The 13,721-nt window shown below is 40.7% G+C and overlaps 1 protein-coding gene across 1 annotated transcript in view; it reads left to right on the top strand.

Annotated features, from left to right (window-relative positions):
* The window catches only part of LOC109418565 (uncharacterized), a 354,422-nt gene that overhangs the window by 327,115 nt on the left and 13,586 nt on the right, over window positions 1–13,721 (top strand). The window lies entirely within an intron of this gene.

Here is a 13,721-nt window from a genome sequence, read left to right as displayed (position 1 = left end):
TCCACGCATCTTGTCCACGCGCTCCTCGCCTTCTTGTGCCAAATGTAGCGAACACCAATTTTGCAGAGTTGTTTTCCAGCATTCTTGTAACATGTCCTGTCATTCGCATCCTTCCGGGTTTGGCCACCTTCGGAATGCTGCGGATTTGCCGTAGAGTGCAGTGAGTTTGTGGTTCACCCTTCGCCAGCACACACCGTTCTCCTGCAAACAGCCGTAGATCTTCCTTAGCACGTGTCGCTCGAGAACTCAGAGTGGTTGTAGGTCCTTCTCGAGCTTGGCCCATTACCCCATCCCACATTTGTCTTGCGACTCTTGCGAGAAAAAAAGTATTCGAAATCCACAAAAAAGCAGTAATTGATACGCTTTGGAACAAATGTGTAGAAGGTCATATCATTCTTGAGCTTTATATGATTGCGGTTTCAGCCACCGAAAAGAGGAAGAAATTCTTTACCCTACTATCGGTTGTTACATTCAGCACATGTTTATCGTTCGAAATTTGCGTGCGAAATCATAGGCAGCTACATTATCCTCCATTTTAATTGCTCACGGACGTGTGCACGTACTCGTGCGGGTATCAAGACAATGAAGAATAACACAGGTTGTTCCGCTCACCTAAAATCACAATTATTGAGGTGCCCCGTGGAACTTTCCGACATTATTGTATTTGGGCCAGTCTAATGGTCCATGTTTCGTGTCTGTAGAGAACCACCGGTCTTGTTAGAGTTTTGTACATAGGGTATCGCGCCACTTGGGCGGTGGCTTCTATATTCGTCTGTTTTCCACTATAACTCAGTCAATTTTGAACCAATTGACTTGAAATGTTGTACACGGGTAGATACTATACCTATCTCACCACTTTCCAAAAGTTGTGTCAACTGGTTCAAATTTGACTGAGTTATAGTGGAAAACAGACGAATATAGAAGCCACCGCCCAAGTGGCGCGATTCCCTAGTACATTAGGTGCGGGGGTGAATCTTATTTTTTAAATTTCTTCTGCAGCCTGGACTTTCACTAATGATGCGCCTCTGAATGTCATGATTCACATTGCATTGTTGTTAGCCGTCAATAAGGATCCAGGGTAGACGAACTTCTTTACAATCTCGAAGGCATCCCCGTCTATCCTGACCTTACTTCCTAGACAAATCCTGTCATATTCGGTTCCACATGACCACCCGAGCAGAAGAAAATAACAAGTAAATAACATATCAAGGTATTTCTCTTAAATAATACCATACCTTGATATGCTCTTCATTAGGTGGTAATAAGAGCCAAATAACAAAAACGAATACCAAATTTTTGTATAAATAACACCTAGAATATAACAAGTCTTGTTATTTCAATAATGAATGCATACCTAAAATTTCAATTGCTGTATTTGTTATTCCAAAGTTATTGAATAACAAACTAATAACATATCTTGTTATTGAATGTTTCATATGTTCGATGACTTCATGATGTAATAGCAAATCTTGTTCTTCGGTTATTTTCACTGCTAAACTAACAAATACTACATCAATATCAAACTCTGCTCAAATACCTCCAACTGTTATTGTGATGTTCTCATAATATTTAGTACAATAATGCAGCAATAACAATTTTAGGTGTTAGAGCACATGTTGCTCTTCGCATGGTATTTGTAAGGTATGCCCTTCTGCTCGGGAACGTATACCTTGTTTTTGATGCATCCTTCAACAGTTCGACCATTGTTGTTTAGCGTTTCAGACGGATGTGGTGCTACCATTCCAAATGTTCTGGCGATAATGTCGGTGTTGTCGCATATATTTACTTTCCAAACCGATGTTGAAGTTATGAAAGTCCGTTACCTTTCAACAGTCCCCGATGAGACTCGAATGAACTGGATAGTTCACCCGAAACTCTTACGCTGTTTTGCACACCGCCCATCGTAGCTGTGATCAGTCTGGTCAGATTCCCAGGAAAGCCGTTTTTGTACATAATTGTTCATACCTATGTGCAGTCGATACTGTAGCACGCTCCCTTGAAGTGGACGAACTAGATTAAGCCGGCTTGCTAACTTCTCAGTTCTCACGAACTCATTCATTCTAGGTTTTTTTTATTATAGAGGTTTTAAACCTATGTTCATTCGCCTCTTAGTATTCATTCTAGGTGACAGACGACGCAAGATGCATTTTGTAGCCGGCATTCAAAATGGTGATCGCTCTGAAGTTCTCACATTCCTAATAGACGCCTTGGGCAGATTGCCTTTCACTTCTCCGGCAGCTGTTCAGTTTCTTAAATCAATCCTGGCTATCAATCGGTGCAAGCAGGTGGCCTACTTTTTGATGAGTTCAGCTGCAATACCATCCTTACCAACTGCATTGTTGGCTTTAAGCTGGTGAATGGCATCCTTAACATCCCTCAGTATAGTAGTTGAATAATTCCTGTCCTCTGCTCACCGGCGTAGTCGTTTTCCATCGTTGCCGTGATCTTCCGTGTCGACGTTTCCACGCCATTCAGGTACTCATCGAAGTGCTACTTCCACCTCTCGATCACTTCACGTCCGTCCGTCAAGAGGCCCCCGTCCATATCTCTGGATATTTCGACTCGCGCACAAAGCAATTTTCTGGATGCTTTATGCTTGTGGTAAGAGGCCGTTCATAAACCACGTAGACTTTTTGAGGAGGGGGTAGGCGCCTGGCCAAAGTCTACGCTCCATACAAATTTTCAAATATTTGTAAGGACAAAAATCTACGAGGGGGGAGGGGGGTCTAAGATGGCCAAATTTTAGTCTACGTTATTTATGAACAGCCCTAAACTTCCGTGTCTCACGAGAACAGCACAGCAGTTCCATTTCTTCGCACTCCGTTTCTTCCGCACGGCACTTTTCCCCCCAAAAGACGCCGGTCTGCTGCTTCCGTTTCTGTTTGTTATGTTCCATATTCTGCCGGGTCCCTTACCGCAGCATTACCGCCGACGCTGCGTTCTTTTCCTTCAAAATCACTCTACACTCCTCGTTAAACCATTCCTTTCATTGGTCCTTTTCACGTACCCGATGGTTCTATCGGCTGCGTCGTTTAAGGCTGATTTTACTGTACTCCAGCAGTTCTATTGAGGGGTGGTCCCTCTCAAGCTCGCCCTCATCTGGCAACGTTCTAGATTAAACCGTGCCGGCCGCCGGTACCGTACATAGTTGACGATGTTGACAGAAAGTTTTGGGCGCAGATTGACCATCAACAGGTAGTGATCGGAGTCGATTTTAGCCCCACAATAAGTTCTTGACTTGCGAGTTGCGATTCCATCTGCTTTGGGAATCTCCAGGTGTAACGATAAAGGAGTCTGTGGTGAAAAAAAGCTACACGTATGTCCTTGTTTTTGAAAGCGATGAAATCGAAGTCGTATACCGTTTTCGTACGTCAGCTGGTGTGCGATCGGTCTGAATTCCTGTCCTACCTGAGCGTTTAGGTCTCCTAAGAAGATCTTGACGTCATGGTAGGGATAGCGATCGTACTAACTGGTGTTTCAGGGGGTATCAGGAGATTTCAGGAATGTTGAAATGGAGTCTTAGTGATGTTTCAGGGGGTCCCAGGGGCGCTTCATGCGGTACCTACCTGAAAATCTAGGGAGCACGAAACTCGAAAAACCCTGAATAATAACCGGATGAATTTGGCACTCCCAGTCTTGAAAATCAAACGATTTATTTTATTCTGCCCGACGTTTCGGCCATGGGATGTGGCCTTTTTCAAGGGAAAATTGGTCTATCGCTACACTGAAAAATCGGATGTCGAGTCAAAGCTGAGTTAAATTTTAACCAATGTTAGACTACTTTCGGACTCACATCAGATCACTGCTGACTCTATGTTGGGTTTGGTGGCCGAAATAAAAATAGGTCAAAACGGTATCACAGAGAACAGACATCCAGGGTAGAATAAATTTCATTCAGAAAGTAGGGATTTGAATCCTTTCTTGAGTAAGGATGCAAACCAATACACGAAGAAAACACTTGCGCCGCCAAACACCATGTTGCCAAAGCCAGTGGAGAATTAAAACATTCCAAGTGGCGAATTACATTATGATGAGAAACTAATCGATCGCAGCGCCACGATATTGCCACTTGTGTTGCCGATGAAATATTCCTTACACAAAATTCAGATTGGACTTGGATGTCTGTTCTTTGTCGGTTTATGTCGGTTTGTCCTGTGTCAGATAAATTTTGAGGCAGGAAGTCAGCTTTCTACAGAAAAATAATGTAAAAAAATCGAAGGGTAAGGTTTGTGGAAAATTGAAATTATATGACATTATTTAACATAGATCCACGATGAATATTACTCTAAGTGTATTTGTTCTAAAAGTCCTTCAAACATCCTCAAACATCTTCGAAAACATAATTTCAATCCAACAACGGTCTCATGGGCGTTTAAAGGGTCTCAGGAAGATTTCAGGGGTCTCAGGGACGCTTTGAAGGATCACAGGTACGTTACAGAGGCTCCCAAGGAGTTTAGAGGGGTACTTGGAGTTCTCAGGAGTCTCTCAGAAGAATTCAGGGGGCACCAGGGGGTCTCAGGGGCGCTTCAGGAGGTTTACGTTGGAAGGCCCTTAAAGGCTCCTAAAACCCCTTGTAATCCACTTCTTTTGGGCTCTACAAGAACTTCCTGGAGACGAACGTGGCCTCAACTCAAACTTCCAGGATCAAGATCTGTTCTCGCGAACTAAGTTACTAAAGCCTGTAACTACTAGCGGTTTGACCACAGCTACCGTTGGCTTCAGGAGAGGGTCATAGAAGGTGACCCTTCCGAGCGGCTAGCGAGACTCTGTATTAACCCTCAATCCCCAGGGTCAGCACGCTTATCGTTTCTATTTCGCGGATTCAGAAAAAAAAACACTTAAGCTGCTATTTTCACACTTCTGTTTATTTTTCTAACCACAGTGCACTTCCTCTCTATCTTTCCCTAGCCATCTACCTTATTCCCTCTATTTCACGCACTTTCTTAAGGCTAATCTGACCTTCTTTCTTCGGGGCCCCTTTCTCCTGCTGCCCATACACTCCTTCCTGGACATGCTTTAATCCTCTTCCCAACTAACAATCACCAGCCGCAAACAAGCATGTATGCTGAATTGTTGCTTTATAATAGTAATTTTAGCTGAACCAAAGTTATACTGTACACATTACTGTACAAATGCTTTTTCAATTGAAAGGTAGCCAATGTTCAATTTTTCGTATTGGTATTAACAATGATAATTTAAAACACTTTTCAAGCGTTTAATAAGATTTTTATTCGACTCGCAGTAATTCCTTTACAACATAGTTTAACAAGACATTTTTCTGCTTTTTCTTAAGTTCATGTAAAAATTAGGACATGTATCTGTATAATGTGTTTATCACAAGTCAAATAAGCGCTTTCGTTTCATCATACTTCGACTTAGAGTACATGATGAAAAACACGTGTTTTTTACCGAACAACAGCTGAATTAATCTGTTGTTCAGTAGTTAACCATACTGTTGTGCTAAGTCACCACTGCTGTATAAAGTCTGATTATTATTAAACCACGGGAAGTTTATGTTTTGATTTGAGCGCTGCAATTCATCATCACTAGGATGGCGCAGATAGGAAGGCAAGCGGCTGGCAATCAACGGGTCTCGAGTTCGAATCTGGATTTAGGTAAATTTATGTGTAGTTATTATTTCACAATATTTGTTCACAACATTATGTTCCAATCATAAACTCTCGTGAAAATTGAAAGATTTTGCATTTTTTTTTTTTTTAATATTTTTTGCTAAAGCTGAATAACAGCGTTACTATATATTTGTAAAACTTTTTAACAACAAACATTTCAGTTGGTACACAACACTATGCTTTAAAGTTTCTCCAAATTTGTGTGAACAAAACCCGAACAAAGGTTGTGCCTGAAAATTATCCAAATGTTATTCAGCATCATGCTGAATCAATTCGTCGTAAAGGTGCTTGTAAAATGAGTGATTGTTAGTTGGGTTCTTTTTCCATGTCCTTTGCGGCCTTCGCTGCCCAATCTAACCGGGATGCCTGCGACCACTGGAGAATGGTTTTTAGGGTGTTCCTCAGCCTGGAGTAGCGAATGGCCGCATTCTCTGCTGCCCAATTCTGCGTCGGATGTCTTCACGGCTGATAGTGACCCATTTTGGGGTTGAGTTTCACCTCTTGATTTGTGAACCTTGGGGTTCTGTGTGTGTGAGGGTCCAGGGGGAGGTCCAGGTATTAAACACTTCATAGAATTATCTTTATTTAGGTTTTACCTGTGTCCTTTTAATCCTGCACTTGATCCTCGCTTCAGCTCAATAAACAGCGAGCACTTCCAACTATGCCGTTGTGGAATACTTGGGCAAATAACCGATCTTATGTGCATGATCAATCTACTTTCGTATCATGGCCTCCATTTGCTACCAAAGGGCTACTATTGTCCTCTTGACGGTAAGAGAACTCTTATAAATTGCTGCAGGATGATGGTAGCTGCTATAGATGGCTGAGGTCTTATCGGGTGACCAGAAACACAAAGTGGAAAACACTGTCCTGATTTTTTTTAACAAACTGACGAATACTACTCTAGACCGCGATAAACTCTTACAAACCTGCTGAGGGGGTACTACGAACCGTTACAATCCCTGACTTAATTTATGCACAAACCGTCTCCTTTTTGCCGTTTTTTATGCACATTTCTAGTGCATGCATTGTAACCATTCGGTTCCAATATTTACTTGCTGGCTCCACCGCAAATCAATTTCCCCCCTTTCCCCTACAATACGAGGAACGTACACACTCACTGGATGCAAAACACGAGTGAGTGCGTGTTCCACCTTCACACCCTACCAAGTGACAGACAATTCGAGCAGTTTGAGCTCGGTTAAAAGACCGGACAGCCCTGTTATCGTTGTGTTCACTCACAGAGGGCACCACATGTACAACAGGGTGGGCAAACATAAATGCATAAGGGAACGTCCATAAATTACGTTACGCTTTGAAGGGGGAGGGGGGGGGGTTAAGCAAAGTGTGACAACCCATACAAAAAATTCAGAGATCTCATACAAAAAGTGTGACATAGGGGGGGGGGGAGGGGGGTTGAAAATGGGCAATTTTTGCGTGGCGTAATTTATGGACGCTCCCTAAGAAAACGAGCAAAAACGTGAAAACGCAACATTATGCTTAAATGCGTTATAAAAAGGGATTCGGGACGGCGGACAATTCTCTTTGTACCGTGATCCTCCAAAAGAAGTAGTAGTGCGCGCGTGTTTAATTGTTCATTATTGAGGTAGAACATATTTTACAATACCTCTTTGTTTGGTGAAATGTTTAATTTTTTTGTGTTGTTTCTTTCAATAATGTATAGGGTCAGTGTCGTCAAAAATGTTGCAATTGTTATAAAAGTTAAGATGGACAAGAAGATATTAGTGAATGTTAAATTGTTAGTATGGTTAGCTTCGTTAATGTTACAGCTTATATGAATGTTAATTGTATTAATATTACAGTTAGAACAACAAGAAGAACGAAACAAACAAGAACAAAAACGACAAACAAATACGAAAATAACAAACAAATTAAGAAAATCGTAAGAAAAAGGTAATTGTGAGGTTAGATAGTGTGACGTCACTGGGTATTGATCCGTGGTGCCCAGGTCCATGTCAGTGGGCCTTTTTATTTTGTGCTTTTTTTCGAGTGATTCGTGCCGGCGACCCTGATGGCGAGTGCGTGATCGACTCCGGCAAGCGAGAAGTGCGTTCCAGATCATTTTATCCGGCATCGAGACGTCCGGATCGATCCAGTGGACCAGCGGTGATCCGCCATCGCGCAAACCACGCTGAACGCCCCATCCGCCATCGAGAATCCTCGACCAAGCCTACAAACTGTAAGTCAAACTTACCTGAATATCCGGCCGAGTCGGCCCACCAAAGCCAAATCCACCTAGTCGGTGTCAAAACCGCCGTTACTCCGGCCCACGACTATTGTGTATCAGCATGCATGCAAAAACCTCTAATGTGACGTCACAAATACATATTGTACTAGTTTAGCTTCTGTGTAGCCCATTATTAAAAAGAGCAACCCCGAGGAATCAAGGCCTTTCATCAAGTTCGCTTTGTGTCGTCTTCCGGGTTCACAAAGGAACCGCTCAAGCCTCGTCTTTCGAGGATCATTGTTGTGCATTGATACCCCCCCCCCCCCTTTAGCATCTGGTTTGCCTGCCCTTCATATCGGTGTCCTCTGTGAGCAGAGCTCCCGCGTATTCTGCTCCTGCTCGGATTGATAATCCAGATCTTGTGTATGGGTGTGATAGTAATGTCCTTAAACAACCCTGTAGATTCCAATCCCCTATGCCGTGAACTAGTGAGTTACAGCATCCAGCCAAAGCCTGGCATAAAAAGAGGATCCAGCATACTAAAATTGTTCTAACTGCATGTAGAATAACCCAATCTTGCTTTAAGTTGGTCCATTTTAAACAACTAGGTAGTTGATGAACTTACAGAGAAAATTTGATCATTTTTGCAGCAGTTTAATAAAAGTGAAAATGTCGCTCGTCCTTTGTCTATCGTCTGCATAATATACAGTGTCTGGACATATACAGTGTCGGACAAAACAATAAGACCACCAGCCATTTTCCATATAAAATGGCTAAGTTTGACGATGTGATGCTCGTTGTCTAGTTAACTGATTTGGCTGAAATTTTGACAGTCGCCATAAAATTACGTGAATTTTGATTTGTATTTAATTGATTGAGTTCTGTTTACTTCATCAAAAGTTACAGATATACGAAACGACAAAATAATATGACCATCCATTATCAAAGGATATATGAGAGCATCTGATACTTGATGATTGATAAACAAGTGCTAAAATAAGAGATGCCATTTAAACTTGGACATTTTTATTGAATTGACTACAAATGACCATCATTAAATCTGGTGTTAGAATTTTGTCGCACCGTATATCTGTAACTTTAGAAGTAGTAAAAAGATCTCAATCAATTTAACACAAATCAAAATTCCCGTAATTCTACATCGCCTGTCAAAATTTCAGCCAAATCGGTCTACTAGAAACCGAGTACCATATCGTCAAACTTAGCCATTTTGTATGAAATAGAACCGGTGGTCTTATTGTTTTGTCCGACACTGTACATATGTAAAAACATATGTATGTATTAAATATGTATGTCTGGGAAGCTTCAGAACGCGACTCCGGATAATCGAGTCCGATCTGTAGCTGTAAAATTATGAAAATGTGAAATACAAATCAATTTAATTATACCAACATTTGTGAGCTACATTAAACATATAAATTACCAGCTAATATGGCATCAAGAACCACTCTCCCCCACAGGTGTATGAATGTATACTTAATCGCATTTTGCTTGGTTTTGAAGAAATCGTTATTTTCCAGTGGCTCCTTTTGTGTATGCAAAGCTCTTTGTCAGTCGCTTGGGGCCGGCCGGCGCGGCGTATACTTGAATAAGATGCCTTTCGCTCCGCACTAACTGGTTTGGAATAAACGGGCTTGGTTGAAAAACTTAGAAGCAGCTGCGAAAAGCTGAATTCAGGACGGAAATTATGCATTCAAACGGGGATTTTCCACCTGTATCTGAACCGAAATGGAGAATGCTTTAAGGGTGGAAAAACGAAATAAACAGTAAAAAAAATAATGTTACGGTAAATGTTGAAACTTTAATTTTGAATTAGACAGAGTGCGCATACGTAGTTTATTCATTAAAAGTGAAAAATGAAAATATCTGTCTTGACTGATTGTAACAGATTTATTGAAAGATACTTTAACAGGAACCTGAGATTAAATTTTGTCGGCACTCAGTTCGAAAAGGAAAAATTCGTTCTAGACATCCAATATAAAGTTATCACTAATATTGAAATACCTTCAAATGTTACCGAGTATCATCATATGCTTCACTGAAGTCGCATCAGTGTCAGTGATGCTTCAAACGGCTACTTACTCAAAACCAAAATCGAAAGTCGTTCTGAGAGATCCGCACATTTCTCGTATAGGAACGGACAAGTCACATGTGATCTTTTTGCCGTTCTGCATCAATGCCAAGTCAAGCACATACCTACTCGCTTTATCGGAAGAAAATCTTTTTCAACTGGTGTGCGGATGCTATCCTCTACCAACCTAGACGACTGGTCGATTTGCCACCCAGGAAAACGAGTTGCCACATCCTTCTACTCGTTCTCATCCATAATTCAAATTCTCTCCACGACCGAAATCAATATTTCCCTGCTTTCTCATACCTACCTCCCAGAGGGTACACGGCGACACTGGCTATATACCCAACGGCCACCACCAACAGGACCAAGTGCATCCGCCAAGTCGAATGTATACTCCTTGAAGCAGAATGCGGTGGTATCGTATAATCTTGTTGAATAGGATTTTCAAAAGAATGTCATTAGTTTTAATCCGTCTATGGGTACAATGAGGATTGAAACCTCATTTGCAACCCGTTTATATACACTTTACATTTTTATATATCTAGCAGCTTACGGATTAATCATTTTAGTTTCGTCGGAAAGCCATGTTCGAAAAAAATTAAATATTGTAATCCCTCTCCTTTATCCTTTATCTCTTTTCTTTTACTATTAACGAGACATCATCATAATTACCGGTTGATCCAGGAACTTCAGGTAATGAAGATTTGCTTGATTTCCTTGGACATAATAACTGTGGGAATATTCATAGAGCACTAAGGGGTGATACACAAATTATGTCACGCAAAAATCGACCTTTGTCAACCCCCCTCCCCCCATGTCACACTTTTTGTATGGGACCCCAATATTTTTTGTAAGGTTCATCACGATCTGCAAAACACCTCCCCCCCTCTCCCCTAAAAGCGTGACGTAATTTGTGTACGGCCCCTAAGATAAGAAGCAGGCTTCGTCTCAGCTGGATTGCTACGTCAAAAGGAAGAATCAGAGCATCTTGCTTCCAACCAAAGCGTTCGTTTTCTCAAGATACACAAATCGAGAGGGCGGTAATCTTACGCTTTTGGAACAAACCTAAAATAAACTAAACTTAATTTTTATGATTGTTCTTGCCGTTTCTATCATTCACTATACTATAACACCGTCCACGGGGAATCCGCCTTTGAAACAAAATTTGAAAACTGAAAAGCGTAGTGATGATGACGGTGCACTGACACACATAGGAAAAATTGCCACGATGGCGCGAAAGAGACCAAAAAAGAACTTGAGCTGCGGAAAATTTAAATTGACTAACGAAAACGAAGGAAAGTGGTTTCTTTTGGCAAACACAATTTCCATACCATTTTGCGACGTTGCTGGTTTAAATCAAAGTGGATCTCGAAGGGGATATACATACTCCTAGGCGTGTTATCTGCTTGGTAAACTGAAAACGGACTAGTGACAATAATGCGGTACCACATCAATCTTCAGGGCTCTATGTCGATGTGGACCGATTGAGAGCATGTGTAACCAAATTAGCATTGGGCAAGTTAAGTTTAACTTAAGTTTAAGTTAAATTTAACGTGAGATTGTACATCGAACCGTCTCTGGAGGAAGTCCTGAATGAATCCGTGGAAGGATCCCTAAAGAAATTCATGAAGTAGTTCCTGCAGAAATACCTGAAGGAATCCTTGGAGGAATTCCAGGAGAATTTCTTGGAGGACTCCCTGGATAAATTCCTGAATGAATGCCTGGAGTATATTCTGCAAGAAATCTTGAAGGAATCCTTGGTTAAACTCCTGGGGAAATCCCTAGAGGAATTCTTGAAGAAATTCCTAAATAAATCCCTGTAGGAATCTCTAGAGGAATTCTGGGAGAAATCCCTGGTGAAATTTCTGAACAAATTCCTAGAGAAATTCCTAGAGGAGTTCCCAGAGGAATTCCTGGAGGAATCCATGAAAAAAATCTTAGAGGAATTTCTGAATAAATTCCTGATAGAATTTCTGAAGGAATCCATGGAGGGTTTTTTGGAGGAATTTCTGAAGAAATACCTGGAATTCCCGGAGGAGTCCCTGGAGAAATGCCTGGATGAAATCCTGGAGGAATGCCTGCAGGAATGCCTGGAGGAATTCTTGGAATAATTCCTGGCTAAATTCCGTGATGAATTCCTGGAGGAATTCAGGTAGGTGTTGTGGAGGTATTCCTAAAGGAATTCCTGGAGGAATGCTTAGACTGCAATCCCAAGAGGAATTTCTGAAGAAATGCCCGGAGAAATTCCAAGAGAAATCCTTTGAGAAACTCTTGGAGAAATCCTTATATACATTCCATGCGGAATCTCTAGAGCAATCGTTAGAGAAGTCCCTGGAGGAATTCCTGGAGGATTTCCTTCAAGAACTACTGTAGCTCTTTTAGGATTCCTGGAGGAATCTCTAGAGGAAACCTTTGAGGTACCCAAAGAGGAATACATAGAGGAATCTTTAAAGAAATTACTAGAAGAATTCCCGAAAGATTCCATGTAATAATGTACGAATGTTTATAGGAATCTATGTAGGAATTTCCAGGGAAATCCTGGAGGAATTTCTGGAGGAATCCCTTAAGGAATTCTTGGAGGAATTCCAGGAAGAATTCCAGAAGAAATTCCAGAAGAAAGTACTGAAGAAATCGCTGAAATTCGAGAGGAAATCCTGAAGGAATCCTAAAAAGTCTTAGATTAATTCTTGAAGGAGTTTTTGAAAGAATTCCAGGTGGAATTTCTGAAGGAATTCCAAGAAGAGTTCTCGGAGGCATTTTCATAATAATCCTGGAAGTGGTTCCCGAAAGAATGACAGAAGAAATTCCCAGAAATATGTGAAGAAACCCTATGGTGAATCCTAGGCGACAGCTGGAAGTAATCCCACGAGGAATTCCTTAGAGAATCTTGACTAGAGCTTTCTTAGCAAATTCCTGAAAAAATTTGAAGAAGTCCATGTATGCAATAATTTCTGGACGAATTATTGAAGGAATATTTGGATGGACTCCAATGGATTTTTTGTACATTTTTTTAAGAAATTTGTGGATTAATTTTTGGATAATCTCTAGCAAAATTTTCTGAAAGAATTTCTGGAAGACTTTCCTACAGAAATACTTCGAATAATGCCAAATAGATTTGTTGGAGTAATCTCTAGCAGAATTCTGAAAGGAATATATGTAGTTATTCTTGGGGAAATCTCTGAAGGAATATCTGTAGAAATACCTTAAATGATCTCTGGAGAAAATCCTGAGGGAATTGTTCATACTCATATAGTTTACGAAACTAGAAACAAATAACAGTGATTCTGATTCCTCAAAACTGCAATGCATATTTGCATATTCACATATCTTAAAAGTCATCTCATGTCAGCCCCCCTCCCCCTGGACCCCCTCCAGATGAAAATCCTAGCTACGCCAATGATTTTACGACAATTGATATAACGTTGAGACAATGCATTCTAAAGAAAAATGAAAATTTAATATTTTTAAATAGAAAGAAAAATCGAATGTAAAAAATCGATTCGGCCGATTTTGTGGAGCTTCGACATCGATTTAATAAACCGATTAATCGAAACAGAAACGTCGATTTAAAATTGCCCAACGCTAAACCAAATACATTCAGGAAGCCTTCAATGTTTAATCTTTGTATGTCTCATTGAAATGTAAATGCCATCAGAATCTATTCCAGGATCTATATGAAAGAACTTAATTATGTTTAAGAACTCTGTATGAGTTTTTAATAATAATCTTTCATTGCATTTCAATCACTTACTACGTTCATCAACTTAAACTACTTCTGTGAATAATTAGCCAAATATTGACTTCTTTAACA

The sequence above is a fragment of the Aedes albopictus genome, chromosome 3 (genome assembly GCF_035046485.1).
Source record: "Aedes albopictus strain Foshan chromosome 3, AalbF5, whole genome shotgun sequence".
NCBI classification, from domain to species: domain Eukaryota; kingdom Metazoa; phylum Arthropoda; class Insecta; order Diptera; family Culicidae; genus Aedes; species Aedes albopictus.
Note: the sequence above shows the minus strand (reverse complement) of the source record. Positions and strands in the feature narration are given on the sequence as shown.